At 43.3% G+C, this 15,227-nt stretch overlaps 1 protein-coding gene across 6 annotated transcripts in view; it reads right to left on the bottom strand.

The window, feature by feature from the left end:
* The window catches only part of SHANK2 (SH3 and multiple ankyrin repeat domains 2), an 810,144-nt gene that overhangs the window by 681,450 nt on the left and 113,467 nt on the right, over positions 1 to 15,227 (bottom strand). For 2 of the 6 annotated variants that reach the window (XM_014517726.2, XM_014517750.2), the window contains exon 1: positions 11,153 to 11,251. The exons of 1 other annotated variant lie outside the window; for it this stretch is intronic. The gene's annotated coding sequence lies outside the window, so the exon portion shown is untranslated. Of the gene's footprint in view, positions 1 to 11,152; positions 11,256 to 15,227 lie in introns of those variants that run through there. 3 more of the 6 variants (XM_025197122.1, XM_014517581.2, XM_014517691.2) reach the window with 3 other exon arrangements.

The raw sequence follows: 15,227 nt of genomic DNA, 5'->3' as shown, positions 1-15,227 counted from the left end.
CTGGCTCTGGACCCTGCTTCCCCTCTGATTCCCCCAAACTACCCCTCCTAGCCCCCCATCCCAACTTACATTATATCAGGTGGTCATTTTTAATTTGATCTAACTTTCCCTAGCCTCCACAAATGTCTGTACATACATATTTGAAAAAAACCTAACTCTGTTTATCAACAATCAGCTGTGCATCATAAATGTTATAAACAGCGGTCATTTCAAAATTAGATTTACAAGATCTGGTCACACTTCTGTCAGAGGCCTTTCTCTACTTGTACTAGCAAACAGAATATTAACCTAAATTCTAAAACAGACAGAAATCTTCAAACACGGGTTACAATTTACCTGAAAATTAGTGTAGAACCAATATATTGGGTAATGCAGCTCCAATAATTAACATAACACGACAAAACCATAGAGGAATATTAAAAGACCAGCTCCTATTTTTGACTTAACAAAAGTCATTAAAAGAAAGGATGAAGAGATGTTGTCCAAAGAAGTAGCAAATAGTTCTGATCTTTGACACCTAATCCAGCATCGCATACCTCCAGCTTCAACATTACACAGATTGACTTTTGGGGAGCTCTTTCCCCTTTTAGCAAAGAAATGGAACATTTTCAAATGGTAGCTCAGTATGAATTGTTATTGAGGAGAAAAAATGAAAGGTCATATAAGATGCAGATGAATTTTGGGAAGGTTTTAAATCTCCTACAAGTTGCTGAGGAACAAAGGGATTCAGTTTTCGCCAGAGGATGGAGATCTGTCCTCTGGAAGTTTTAAGTCCATGGTATTTGAAACGACTTGTTTTCTTTAGTGATTTTATGATTGATTATTTTTCTTTAGATTTTCTACCCTATTTCAGGTGATTCAGGTGTCCTCTGGTACTCAAGACCCTTCCTGGTATGTGAACCTACTGTTCTGCAAAATGTGTTTCTTGGCTGTGAATGTCATGATACATTTCTATTGAAATACAATTTTTCCTGTTTTTCTTCCCTTTATTTTTACCTGTGCCCTACTCTAATGTCTGTCTCATTTGTTTCCTGTCTTGATCTAGACTGTTTTCTTTCATTTCTCCTTTCCTGCTTATCTATGATCTTCTTACCTGTCTTCACCGTGCAATCTTTTTAAGTCTTCTTCAGAATTCCCTATTGGGAAGCTATCTGGGCCTGCTTCTGGGCTGTATTCAATCCCTTTAATGTAAATACTGTAATGAAAGCAGATTCTTCCCTCTCCCATCTCAAAATTCCCACAAGAAACAGAGAGGCAAAACAGTGACCTAAAGAGCCCTTTTCAGAGTTCGCAGTGGGGGCAATTAATATTTTGGAGACAGGGCAGGGGTTAGACTCAACACTCTGAGGAGCTGTGATCAGCCTTTGTGTCTACTCTGCCTTATGCCAGGGTCCAAGCCAATAACCCTTAAAAGTGTGATCTTGACAGTCACAGTTTGATAAATCTAACATTAAAACCCAAGGGATAATTCTATTGACTTCAAGTTGAGTATTTGACCCACAAAGAGATAAGATGTTTAGGGTAGTTAAATACAAGTAATAGGTAAAGTTCAAAATAGGACACTATCAGCCTTACATGAATCATAATATCTATTTACTTGAATTCAAGATGAGGCTTTTCCCATTCAACATGGGGGAAAACAAGCCTTGTCCTCGATTTGAGTACGAGCAGTACTCTGGCTCTAGAACTAGGCCCAAAAACAGAGCCACCTCATTGCTGCTGTCTGGAGTCAGCAGCATGGAATCAGCAGCAGATGCAGTGAGTCTCGGTCAGGAGCCAGCGGCTAGGGTCGAGACCAGGCAGCAGTGCGTCTCAGGGATCAGGAAACAGCACACATCAGGGATTGGGCAGCAGCACATGGGGGAGGTCAGGCAGGTGGCTGAGGGGGTAGGCACAGAGGTGCAAGTGGTGGGGCAGGTATGTAGAGGAAAGTAGCAGGAAAGCAAGGTGTGAGAGTTAGGCTGCCTGGTCCACCCAGCCTACTGCAGTTAGTAACAAATTTAAGATGACCCTCCAATAATTAGATTTGATACATAGGAAATTATAACAAATTTAAAAATTTCCATACAAGACTCTAATTATTGTGGGATGTTCTTAGATTCAAAGTTTTCTAGAATTCAGGTAAATATGGTAATAACAAGATGAAATTTAGGTTGTTTTTTTTTCTGAGGTTAAGAGTTATCAATCCCATGTGATCGTGTTCTAATACCAGTGGCTGATCAAAGCACTGGAGAATTTTCTATAGATAAGTGCTGGTCTAGAACTTTTCTATTTCTAGTGTTTTATTTGAAATGGTAATTGAGTTTCTCTCACTCTCAGAATCATAGAATCATAGAAAATTAGGTTTGGAAGAGAGCTCAGGAGGCCATCTAGTCCAACTCCCTGGTCAAAGCAGGATCATCCCCAACTGGATCATCTCTGGGCCAAAGCTTTGTCTGTCCAGGTCTTAAAAACTTCCAAGGATGGAGATTCCACCACCTCTCTGGGTAACCTGTTCCAGTGTTTTACTACCCTTCTATTGAGAAAAAAATTCCTAATATGTAACCTAAACTTCCCTTGCTGCAACTTGAGACTGTTGCTCCTTGTTGTCATCTGCCACCACTGAGAACAGTCTAGCTCCATCATCTTTCGAATCTCCCTTCAGATAGTTAAAGGCTGCTATTAAATCCGCTCTCAGTCTCCTCTTCTTTAGACTAAATAAGCCCAGTTCCCTCAGTCTCTCCTCATAAGTCATGTCCCCCAGTCCCCTCACCATTTTTGTTGCCCTCTGCTGGACCCTCTCCAATTTGTCCACATCCTTTCTGTAGTGGGAGGCCACATTAATATTTAATAAATTAAAAGATTCTGTAGTGGCTCCCCCCCATCTTTACTAAATAACTCAGTAAAGTTTTGGTTGCAACGTAACATAGGTAAAAAGAGGGTGTTTTTATCATCAAGATAAAGACAATAGAGTTTATGCTCTATTGTACTGTGGACATCTGAACACTATGCAGCTTTTCACGTTCTACTTTTGGTAGACTTTGTCATGACCCAAAAGGCATGATTGTGTGTGTGCGCTTCGGCATCAGAATTATCCACGTTAAGTTGCAGAGCATTGCACGGGAGTTTCCTGTAGCAAGAGGAAACCCCGGTGCAGGGACCAGTTTCCCGCCTTTTCTGCAGCTTCTTTTGCAGGGTGCATTGCTCATGTTGCAAGAGGAATGCACGGTGCAAAAGAGTTCCCGCCACCGGTATGCAAATTTGTTCCCCGTGATTGGCTAGTGCTAAATTATTCACACGTGGCGGCTAGCGATTGGCCTGTTAGCTGTATAAGAGGCTTGAGCAGTTTCCGCCCAAGCCGAAGAGGACGCCACATCCATCTCATGGGGACTCTGGGTACACGGCAGGGTAATAGAAACCCTGTGTGAGATCCAGAGGAGCGTGGCGACCTGATCCACCGCCCACCTCTTCCCGTCTTCGAGCGCAACTAATATAAGACGTATTTACGATTTCTACATTGGTGGCCTGTTCACCCAGAGCATCCGGAGCTCTGCACCGTGGAGCCTAGCAACCTCCACGAGACCGTCTGTGTTGTGTCTGTCTGTAACTGCAACTTAATCAAGCTTTCCAGCCTACACCATTGCCATCTCGGTGTAAGTAAACAATCTTTTAAACTACCGATACGCGTCCGTGCCTAATTCCAGAGTGAAGGCCTTCCCTCTCCGCCCCCGCGTGCCCGGGCTGCTGGCCACAGCCCGCGTGCAGCGCGAAAAAGGGCTCGGGGCGCTCCCGGCCCACACAGACTTCAGTCGCCTTTTTTGAAAGCTTGTTGTGCCCTCAGTGTTGTTCATAAAAATCAACACTTAACTGTACAGTGTTTCTGGGGTTCACATCCAAAATGAACCCAGTTAGAGTAAACATCCTTTGTGTGTAATCATTAGGACTTTAATCCCAGAACCATATTGCCACAAAGCCCTGAATTGCAGATATGCATGAGAGTCCTTTAGCATCTGAAATTTTGGGAAGTACTAGCTCAGTAATGAAAATTCACTGAATGTTTTGTATGCAAAAAATAATAATAATGAAAAGTCAGATATCCTTAGCCTAAATACTGACCATTGATTTAAAGTATATGAAATGATCAAATGCAATAATTTAACATGTCCAACAACCAACCATTTAAAAAAAAATCTGTTCCATGTTTTTAATCCAAATTTTCTGTGTAAATAATAATAAATTATATTGATATGACAGTCAATATGCCATGAAACCCATCAAAACTTTATGATAACAGCACCACCAGAGGGTTGGACATATAATAATATTCAATGTCAGACACCACATTTGGCTCCAGGGAAATTAACACAATTTACTTTGAGAACACTAGAGTCAAGAATCAAAGGCCTCCACAGGAGAGATGGTATAGCAACTGCTTAGATGATTCCAAAAGCATTACAGATAAGTAGATTAGACAGAATATGAGTTATGCAAAATCCTGAACTATTTGCTCTCATTTTACTTCCCAGGAAAAACAGGTAAAGTGCTATTCATTTTTGGTTCCAAATGGCATGCACTACAACTTCCTTGTGTATGTCCCAGCCTGGATGCCTATGTATCACAATGTACATTGTGGTCTAGAGAAAAATACTGTAGTATCTAATATTGTAATTTATCTCTCTGATCCTGCGGGTAAAAATGAGGGGTGCAAAAAACTGCTAATGAATTAACAAAAAAGGCTCTTAATTAAAGTTCTTATTTACTCACAAGTCCACTATGGTAAAAACTAAGTTGGAGGGAGGAGAGGAACTGTCTTCTGGTGGGTTGGTGAAAATACTGTGCCAGCATACAGTAGGGAAAACAGAGACATTCAGAACTCCCCTGATACATTTCTTTGACAGAGTTCCTCTGGTCTCAGTTTCAGTGCTGTTTGGAAACATGCATGTAAGACAGGGGTGGGCAAAATATGGCCCGCAGGCCAAATCTGGCCCACCAGGCCATTCTATCCGGCTTGTGGGGCCCCTAAAAAATTTCAAAAATTAACATTTACCTGCTCCTGGCTGCCTGTCAAAGATGACAAATTAATGAATGTTGTAGATGTTCACTTTTTAGAATATAATTTGGTATTTTTCTGGTTCTGAGATGGCAAAACCCCTTGCTGAAAGGGGCAAGGGGAGGGACATCTGGTGGCAAACGTCAGGGGTTAGGGAGTGGGACTTCCAATCACAAGATGGCGACCAGGGAGCGTGGCACCTGTCAAGGGGCGACCCTTGACAGCTTGCCAAAATTCGGTAAGCGGCCCTCCACCCAAAATAATTGCCCACCTCTGATGTAAGAGTATGTCCAGCCCAGCAGTTGTACTAACTGAAAATCCTAATTATGATGTTTATACACATCACTTGCATACAGTGAACTGGATTTATGCTCTGGCCACATCCTCTCTCTAGCATCCCCTCACTCAACGTCCACCTCCTCAACCATGCATATCTCATTTTAGATCTAGAAATAGAGCCACATTGCTGAGCACAATGCGTCTGTTTCCATACTATGTGAAAGTCTTTCAACAGAAAATGAACAAATGCTGATGAATGAGTACTAACCCACTGGTTTTCTATTCTTTCAGCAGAAAGCTGGAAGGCAAGCAGGTGAATTCCTTTGGCACTCGAATAATAGAAAAGTCTTTAAATGGCATTTGGGAAACTTTTTTTATAGACATTTTCTCATGGTTGTGGTGACAGAGGTACATGCTTACTATTGCTCAGAACCATTTTATGACCATCATTGACTTATTTAATGTCAATCTCTGCCTTCCCTTTGGTTTAATTCCTAAATTTTAAAAGGTAAATAGTGTGCATATAAAACAATTGTAATATATGTTATACCAGTTTTACATCCGATTCCTATCTTATTTTATATTAACAATAGCTTATTTAAATGGTAATTTCCTTTTTCAATCTAGTTTCCTATTATAATATGAATATTCTTTCTGAAAAAAAGTCAGCGTCCTGAAATTTCACTTGCCCCAGTGACAGCTGAATTCATCTCTGCTTGGGGAAAATAAGTTAGAGGAAATTCCAAGTTCCAGACTTGATCTTCAATAAACAGTTTACACAGCTAGAATAAGCAAAGGACTGTAACTCTGAGAAATGAACTACAGACAAGGCCTTTCAGAGGTGCTAGGTAAAGAAGCTTGGGTGAGTGAGCAAAAAAAATTGGCTCTGTTTGATTTCTCCCATGTTCAAGAAAGTATTTAATATACCTATTAGTAGTTATATATTATTATTGTAATTTTAGTGTTATAATTTACATTACTTCTTCATTAAAGATATCTTGAAAGCTTGCTTAGTGTGACTATGTCTTCATAGTTCAGCTCCATTTCTAAAATCTGTTGGGCTAATATATATTAGTTTTCAAAATGACTGTATAATGATTTTTCATATACATGTACGACACACTAACAAAAATTCAACAAAAAATATAATCTACCAACATTTCAGAAGCCATTTAAGCTCACAAGCCCTAGGAAGGTTAGAATCAAAATTAAAACTCTGCTCAACTTGTTCAGCCTGAGTACTGCAAAGCACCTGGTAAATACAGTATTGTAAGGGAAGGTAAAATGGAGTGATAAACTTAAATTTAATCTGAAATCTGATCCATAACTAGTGTGTTATCTCTGTGTATTTTTAATTTACTTCTTACCCATATTAGGATAATGTTTAGGCACACATCCCCTCAAAAAAGAAGACACAGATATCTAATCTATTAGATCAAAATGAACCCCCAAAGCTACATTTTCACTCATTTTCATGAATCCACAGAGCTAACTATTAATCTCTGGAATGTCATGCACCAGTGCTGTATAATATTTACAGTACTATTAATATCTTGTTTTCAAAGACTGGCAGCTCTTCAAAGTAGGTATTTCTACTATGTACCCCAGAATATAGGTTCAGCATGGATAGACAGAGAGACACTCCCTGCAATGACAGGGAGACTCACACCCTTGATATGTAGGGATACTAATGCAATAGAATATTAATTCTGCTTGTGGCATCCATGTCCTTCTCTAATCACAGGTGGAGCTGGTTCATAGCCAAGCGTGGAATCTGGCTGCAGGTCTCTAATACAAAGCCACAATTTCTGAATGAGTGTCCCAAATCTACATATTCAGTTACACTGCCTCTAAACAGTAGACTGTACTCCTCTCCAAAACTGTTAGAACCCAAGCTTTTTTATTCCCTTTATTTCTCTGCCATCAAATAAATATGTAATACACTGACAAAAATGTGTGTCATATTTCCTTATAGTGGCTGGTCTAGACAGAGAATAACAGTGTACTTCTGCTAATAGTTATTCAAGTTGTAACAGTTTGTGCTGTGGATCTGAAGGTCCTGGATTCCAACTTTACTGCTACCCAATTCTCACAGAGGCTTTTCCTCTTTACTTTTTTCTGGCTTTCCTATTTGCACCAAAATCAATAAGATTCTGCCTACTGGTGCCCAGAACATTCCCCAGAATTTCTGGTATTGATTGGCTATGGCATTCAAAAGCTTTTGTATTACAACTAAACACTAGAGTGCATGCAAGCACTAAGCAGTTCAGTTTAAGCAGCTGGAAACCCTACCAATAGGGCTAGGGACAGAAGTTACACATAAACAAGTTTAAGTGATCAGAAACTGACTTAAACCTGTAACACAATAGAAGTTCAGTAAACATAAACCAGTTTCATAATGGCTGAAACTGGTTTAAGATAAACCTGTTTGAAAGTAGTATCAGACTTAACTAATTTAGGTCAAATCAGTTTATGAAACTTCTATTCCAGACCCATTCCTGGTTCAAGTTAAATCAGAGTCCCCCAGCATCCCTGCATTTTGCAGCCCTGGGCTGGGCTGTCTGCTCCAGAGAGCAAGGCTTGCCCCACCCCTCTGCTCCCTAGCTGGAGCAGTATGGGTGGCTCACTGGCTTCACTGGATGGCTCACTGGCCACCCCCAGGTAAACCACTTCTAGAGACTGAGGCAGTGTAGCAGATAGGTGTCTGGCCTAATGCTAATTTGGTATTTTTAATATCTAAATAGCATCTTGGTAGATGTGTTCTCTACCAAGGGTCTGAGGCCAGGGAGGGGAGTTAAACTTCCCTTCCCATGACTACAGAGCTGCCCTGCCCTGCTTGCTTAGTGCTGCCTGCAACTGTGGACAACAAATCCCCGAGGCACCTGGAAGCAGGAAGAGAAAGCGTTGAGCAATCCTGCAGAGTCCTGCTGCAGTGATTGTGGACTGCAAATCCCAGACACCTCAGTGGGCAGCAGGAAAAGGAAGCAAACACGCAGCCTATGCTGGCTACATGCCAGAGAGCTATGCTCTAGTACCCCCTGGCTTCTGGCTTGAGCCAGTGCAGGCATGTGGCTGCATTTTCCAGATCAAAAGTGAATGTCTGCTCATTTGCTTATTGGTTCAATCTTTGCAGTTTAGACTGAATCAATTCAGCCTTGGGCTTTTTGACTGTCTGTACTTAGCCTAGAAGTCTGTACAAGCATTCATGGGACTGACTAAATGCTCACAGACAGACTGTATTGCTGATGGCACCCAGACTGGGGCCCAGCAGCTCACATCCAAGCCTGTTTCAAAGGCTTCCCAGGCTTGGAGACAGGTGACAGCACCCTAGAGCACATGTCAAAGTAAACTGGCTGGCCCACATATCCCTTTTCCACAACATGCTCCAATTTCCCTCCCAGCTGTTAGGCATTCAGACAGCAGTCCCAGAGTGGGGCTGCTGTCTTTTCAAGCTGGTCAATTTCCCATCCAGCAGCCAAATGGATCCTTACTTCTTTAGTACCAGTCAAGACCCAGTTCCAGTGCAGGTTGGGTGAGTCTGGTCAGGGTCAGGTGCTATCTGGGTGCTGGTGGACTGGGTGCTGTCTAGGTACTGGTGGATTAGGTGCCAGCAGGTCTGGGTATGGGGAACCAGGTTGAGGCAGTCTGGTTCTGTTGGGGGTCGGGGGCAGGTCTGAGGTGTCCAGTTCCAGGAGTGGGGGGTGGTCTGGGAGCTATGACTACAGTAGGGATCAATGCAATTTGCAGGGAGGGGAAGGAATCAGAGTCTTGTGTCCCTGCCTCCTCTAATACCCCAAAGTGCATTAACAAGGCCCCCTCCATTCCCAGAGCCCTATAACTCCCCAAGAAGGACTCTACCTGAGAGACCAGTCTATGTTGGTGGTTGAGGGTTGGGGAGCTCCAGGTACCAGGCATGTCAATACACCTTGGGCACAGGAGGGGGTTGGGCTGCCACCCACCCCCATCCATACCCAACCTTCATTGACCCCCAGAGTTCCCAGAGCCCCCAAACATTTCCCCTTGATCATCAACACAGATAGGTTGGGTCCCAGCACGGTGAGTCAAGGGGCTACTTGAATAGTAGAGGCAGGGGTGGGGGCAGGCCATCCCATGCTGGTGGTGGAAGGAGGTGGTTGATCCAGCTCCAGGAATAGCTCAGGGTCTGGGATCTGTGGGGAGGATCAAGGGACTCTGGGTCTGAGAGATTGCATTGCTCCTGCCATTCCCTAGGCAGATTAGAGACATAGTAAAAAAATCTGCCCAACTTGGTCTGCAGAGTCTGAGTCACTGGCATGGGTGAATCAGGAGGCTGGGGACCAGTGCAGGATCCAGGTCCAGGAGGAAGTTGGCAGGCACATGTGGGGAGTGGTTAGGTGTCTTTCCCTTGCCTGCTTAATGTTGTGGGGGGGCGAGGGATTAACAGCTGCAGCTATCTGGGGCCGCAGAGAGAGAGGATGGGTTTTCCCAGCCCTGGGGATAACAGAGGGAGGGATTTGGTCTGTGACTCAACTGAAGCAGTGGGAATCCAGCTGAGTCAGAATCTCTCTCTGGAGGGAAGAAAGCCAGGGCAAAGCACATTAAGATGCCAGAGGACAATGGGAGAGCTTCTGTCAGACAGGTAAATGCACAAATATTTGTTAAGCTGGTAGAACCCTGACAGGATGAGACTTCTACCTTGTCAAGATTTGAATTTATACCATAGGGACCATTCTCAGACCACACTAACTACTGCGAATGCTTGCACACTTAAGTTTTCTACCAGTAGAACTGCAATTCTACCAGTAGAATTGTAACACTTGCACATAACCCCACCTGAAATTATTTATTTAAAAACAAACGTTCATGTGCTCTATATGTAACATAAACCCTGTAGCATTGTATTGAACTGTGAAAGTAGAATTGATTAGAAGCTGACCACAAACAAATGTAATTGTTTTCACTATCTGATTCAAAGCTAAAAAAAGGTACAAAGCAAACATCATAGGGTGCTGAAAGTAAATTAAGTTTTCAATGTTCTTTTGGCTGTGAATACCAGGTGCTGTTTGTTATACAGGCAAGAAAATTAGGTTCTAAAAAAATATGATTTTTAACATGACAGTGTTCTTTTAAAGCTAATGAAATGCAAATCATTATGCATATATTTACATTTAATTAGGACAAGATTGAAAAGTTACAGAAATGAGCAACAGTCCCCGTACAGTTCAGAACACAGACATTTCAGGTCTGTAAAAGACTAGAGTAACCCAACATATGGGAAACAAGGAAAGAGCAGAAAAGAAATACTAAAAGGACTGAGATAAATATTACACTCACCTCTCTTGTCCTTATCAAAGATTCAGGTTTTTTAATATATATTTTGTGCGTATGTGAGAGCGTGTATACACACACATACCACACATACAAGTGGTTTTTTTAAACTAATTAAATGTATATCTATACACACACACACGCTTATCGCAAAAAAACTGGTTTGATTGGAAACACAGGTAACACAGTATCTCTGACAGGGCATTACAGCTACAGGAAGAAGGGTTTATCTAAAAGACTTTGCAGTTTCTGTTCAACAACAAAAGCTCATCAGACACTTGAGTGACAAAAGCTCATCAGACACTTGAGTGTGGTATTCTATCCTACCTTCAAAAGCCATGAAAAGAAAATTCTACCAATGAAACTGAAGCAAGAAACTTGATAAAGCAAGATCATGTTAGAGCCTCTTGCATAATTCAATTTCCCCTTTTTGGAATGCTCTTGACCTGCCTGTAAAGGGTATTTAACTTTTTCTCCTGAACTCCATTGCTTGTAGTTTCTGTGTGGAGAGAAACATCCCACATGAAAAGATCTTACCTTGGCGCACATTTTAAAGGGTTAAGTCCTCAGGACACATGCTCCAGGAAGCCAGCAGAAAGAAGAGAAAAAAGTATTTATGAGAAGTAAATTGCTCAGGGAGTACTGTGACCTGCACTTGCCCACAGAGAGCACTGAGCCTGAACAGGATTTCAGCCAACCCAGGCTGCCACTTGCAGTCCCTCCCTCCCAAGTCCCCACCCTGCATTCAGCTCACAATGTAGCCAAGTCAGAAGGAGAAGAGAGAGATAGAGAGTTAAGCCAAGAGAGGAGGGGCATGATATCAGAATGGGAAGCAGAGGGACAATGGAACTGGGAGAGAAAGAGGGAGCAAAGGAAGGAAACTCAAACTAAAGGAAATAAAAACGAGGAAAGAGGACCTTTTCTGGGTTGGTGGGGAAGATATAAGCAAGAGTAATCTGAAGAGCTACCCCAGCCTGGCCAGAACAGATGCAAAATGTTTGTTAAATAAATTCTGATCCCTCCCCCTATCTCCATGTGCCTTTGGCTCTAGCACATGGAAAAGTACACTACCTCAGGAAAGAGCACAGAAAGGATACTTCACAGAGCCAATTTTCAAACCTGGCAAACTGAAGCTAGCCTCTTTTTCTTCCTTCTTCTATAAAAGCAGAGACTGGCCATGGGAGGACATAGCAAGGTGGGCTAGTGCTCTAAAGTAGTACAGAAACTCTCTTAGGCACTTGGCTGTTAACGTCTTTCTCACATGATCATGGCCATACTGATCACTAGATATGGAGTCAGAAGATTGAGATCTGGCTTAACTAATGCCTACAGGTTTCATGTAATATCAGGTATTTGGCATGAGGTCAGACTAGATGATGTAACTGCCCCTTTTTGGACTATATTTCTATTAAATTATGAAAACTATTTAGGGGCCTTATTAAAATTGGACCCATGTTCAAAGATGCATAGTAACAGCAGTTTTCAATACCCAGAACCTATGAAAATAGAACCACATTTATGTACAGGTCCAGATATAGATGGCACTTAAGTCTGAAATAGCCACATATTTTAAGAAAGCTGTTGTCCAAGCATGGTGCCCCTAGGAGCAGACACAATACCATTTATTACTATTTGTATTACAGTGTTGCTTAAAGGCCTCAGCCAATACAGGGTGATCCAAATACACTGTAAGAAAACAGTTTCTGTTCTGAAGACAAAGTACATAAAAACTGAAAGAAAAAGCATATTATATGTAGCTTAAAAATGGAAAACACATCTACCAAGATGCTATTTAGATATTTAAAATACCAAATTAGCATTAGGCCAGACACCTATCTGATACACTGCCTTTTAACCTAGATAGGTACCGGGGCTTAGATTTATTTTTGTAGGTTTGTTTTTAACATAAGCAAGGTGGAGCCATGCTATTTCACAACTAAGTCACAACCTTGATCCACAAACGCATATAAACAATGTTGTAAGTTTTTTTTCAGTGACAGATCCACGCTGCCTCAGCTGAGCAGTAGGGGTTGGCTGTGGGAGGTAAACCAGACAAAACCAGGGCAGGGACAAAGAAAAGAGAAAAAAGACCAAAAAAGTAATAGGAACTAGAACTTGTACAAGAAACATCATCAGGGAAACAGTGGATATGCATGTTTGCTAATTTATTAGCGATTTTGTTGCTGCTGCTGTTTTACAACTGTGAATATAACTGCATGCTTAAGTATTCAAGTAGGCCAAGCGAAGTCAGTAGGATTAATTGTGTGCTTAAAGTTAAGTGCAGGTTTAAGGCCTGACAGAGAAAATATTTTTTTGACTGTTATAATTCCCCGTCTTCTCACTTTTTATTTTCCATCCTATATTTCTCCTATAGTCACAGGGATGTGAAGTTGAAAGGTCACCCTGCTCTGAGGCAAGATCAAGTGTACTTAGACCATGCCATTCATTTCATTTCGTCTTGTTGTTCTCTTCCTTTACAGCTGACTGAGACGTGGTACATCAATATCATATGTACCTGACTACCCATGTTGCACACAGCCATTTCCCCAGGGCTCTATCAGGTCCACAGTAGTCTTCATCAAGGCTCCTTCTGTTCACCATCCCTGAGTACAATAAGCCCTTGTACCACCCAGGCCATCATTTCCTTCAGCTTGGAGTGACTAAATTCTACTTAGCAACCACCAGTCCCCACCCCCTCCCCCCCAACACAAACACACACATGAATAGGGAACCAGCTCTCCTCTTAGGCAACAATGAAGGCAGGAATGTGAGTTCAAGCCAAATTACAACACCTTTCCCTGCCGGCCAAGTTCCCCAACCTTTTCCTGAATGCCAGATTCTGCCCTCCGTACAATACCCTTCTGATGAAGGAATTCCATCAAGATCAAGCATATTACTCAGGACTGACGTGCCTAAGTGCAAGTGGAATTTGCCTTTGTGATTTAACTATTTAAAATATGTTGAATGTACATGTGTTTTCATCTTTGCGTAGGACCATAACATGGTGGTCGTCCATGCTCACAGAAGATGCTTGGTGCCTTTGAGTCACAGGCACACCTTCACGAGACATTTAGGACACTTATACACATGCGTTTATCTGCTCCAACACACCAGAAATCCAGCACGTGAGAGCAGACTCAATTAATCGAGTCTGTGGAGCATGCAAACTGATGCACCCATTGCTGCGTTGCATACATTTGTATAAGCAGCGAAATGCACGTCAGTGCTGAGAAAATGGCGGTGGTGTGCTTTGGCGGTGTGCTTTTGCACTAACACATCTTTGATGTGTTTTACTTCACAAAAGTGTGCCGCCACCATTTTCTCAGCGTTGACACGCATTTCACCATTTATACAAATGCGTCCACTGCAGCACCAGGCACTGCAGGGCATGCATGCATATGTACAAATGTACTTACTGCGGAGCTGCCTAATTAGCTCATCAGTAAAACCTTCATGTCTACACGTGCGGTGTTATTAGGCCACAGGAAATTAAAAAACTCTGCATGAGTACAAGTACTATATCAATACAATACAACACAATGCAAATACTATCCTACTGCGGAGTTATTTACTGCACGGCAACGCATGTGCAGATGCTGACAAGGCTGGCTGGGGCATGAGGGTGCTTCAGGGCAGGAGCTGCCTGCCAGCTAGCCCCGCACTGGATCACACTGCCCCAGCCAGTCTCTGCAGCACACTGAGCCAAGTTGAAGCAGCCCCAGGCTGGCAGGCTGACCCCCACACCCTGGACCCTCTGCCAGCCGGGGCTGCTCCACTCTGGCTCAGCTTGCTGTGGGCCAGGCTCACGTTCAAACACTGCATCAGGGAGCAATAAACTCTGTCATGATATGCGCTGGAGTTTATTGCTTCGAATTAATTGCACACGTAGAAGGGCTCATTGAGAAGTAGGGCTGGAAGGGACCTTTTAGCTATTCTTCCATGACTTGCTGAGCCTGTTCAGCATTTTCTTCTGCTTGGTTGGACTTCAGGTCCACCTGTTTTTCTTTCCCTCTCTGTGTAGTCCTGGACACACCATTTAAAAGGACAAAGGGAAGGGACCGATCCCAGATGCAAGTTTTCCCGAAGAAAAACAAAGCCAGTCCTCCACAGGCGCTTCTCCAGCGGCTGTCACTGAATGCCTCCAAGCTCCCATCCCCTGGGGCACTCAGATGTAGGTCTGGGCACAAGGTGCAGCAGCTGGTATCGGTGAGGCGCCACCTGGCGTCCCAAGGCACCTCGTGCCTCCTTCTCCACTGCGCTTTGCCAAGGGCAGGGCATTTGCACTAAGTTTTCCCCCTGCTTCCTGCCCGCTTCGCTTCTCTGAGCCGGGGAGGGAAGCAGCCGAGTTGTGCGAGGGTCTGGAAACTCCGTTTGAAGCCGGGACTGTATAGCAGGGCAGAGGCAAGGCGGGCTCCAGGTGTGGCTGAAGGGGTAGGGCAGCTTGGCACAGCGGTGCCCACTATGTCCGGGGATCCCGAGGGCCTGAAGCATCGCCCGCGCCCGGGAGGCGGCTTTCCTCAGAGCAGCAGCGCCCCAAGTTCAAGAGCGGCTGCCGGGGGCCGCCAGTGGGAGAGGCGGGTGAGGGGCAAGCGGGGAAGCAGCTCGTGGGACA

This window comes from Alligator sinensis, unplaced genomic scaffold (genome assembly GCF_000455745.1).
Source record: "Alligator sinensis unplaced genomic scaffold, ASM45574v1 scaffold442_1, whole genome shotgun sequence".
NCBI classification, from domain to species: Eukaryota; Metazoa; Chordata; order Crocodylia; family Alligatoridae; genus Alligator; species Alligator sinensis.
The sequence above is the reverse complement of the archived record's forward strand: the minus strand, read 5'-3'. Positions and strand labels throughout refer to the sequence as shown.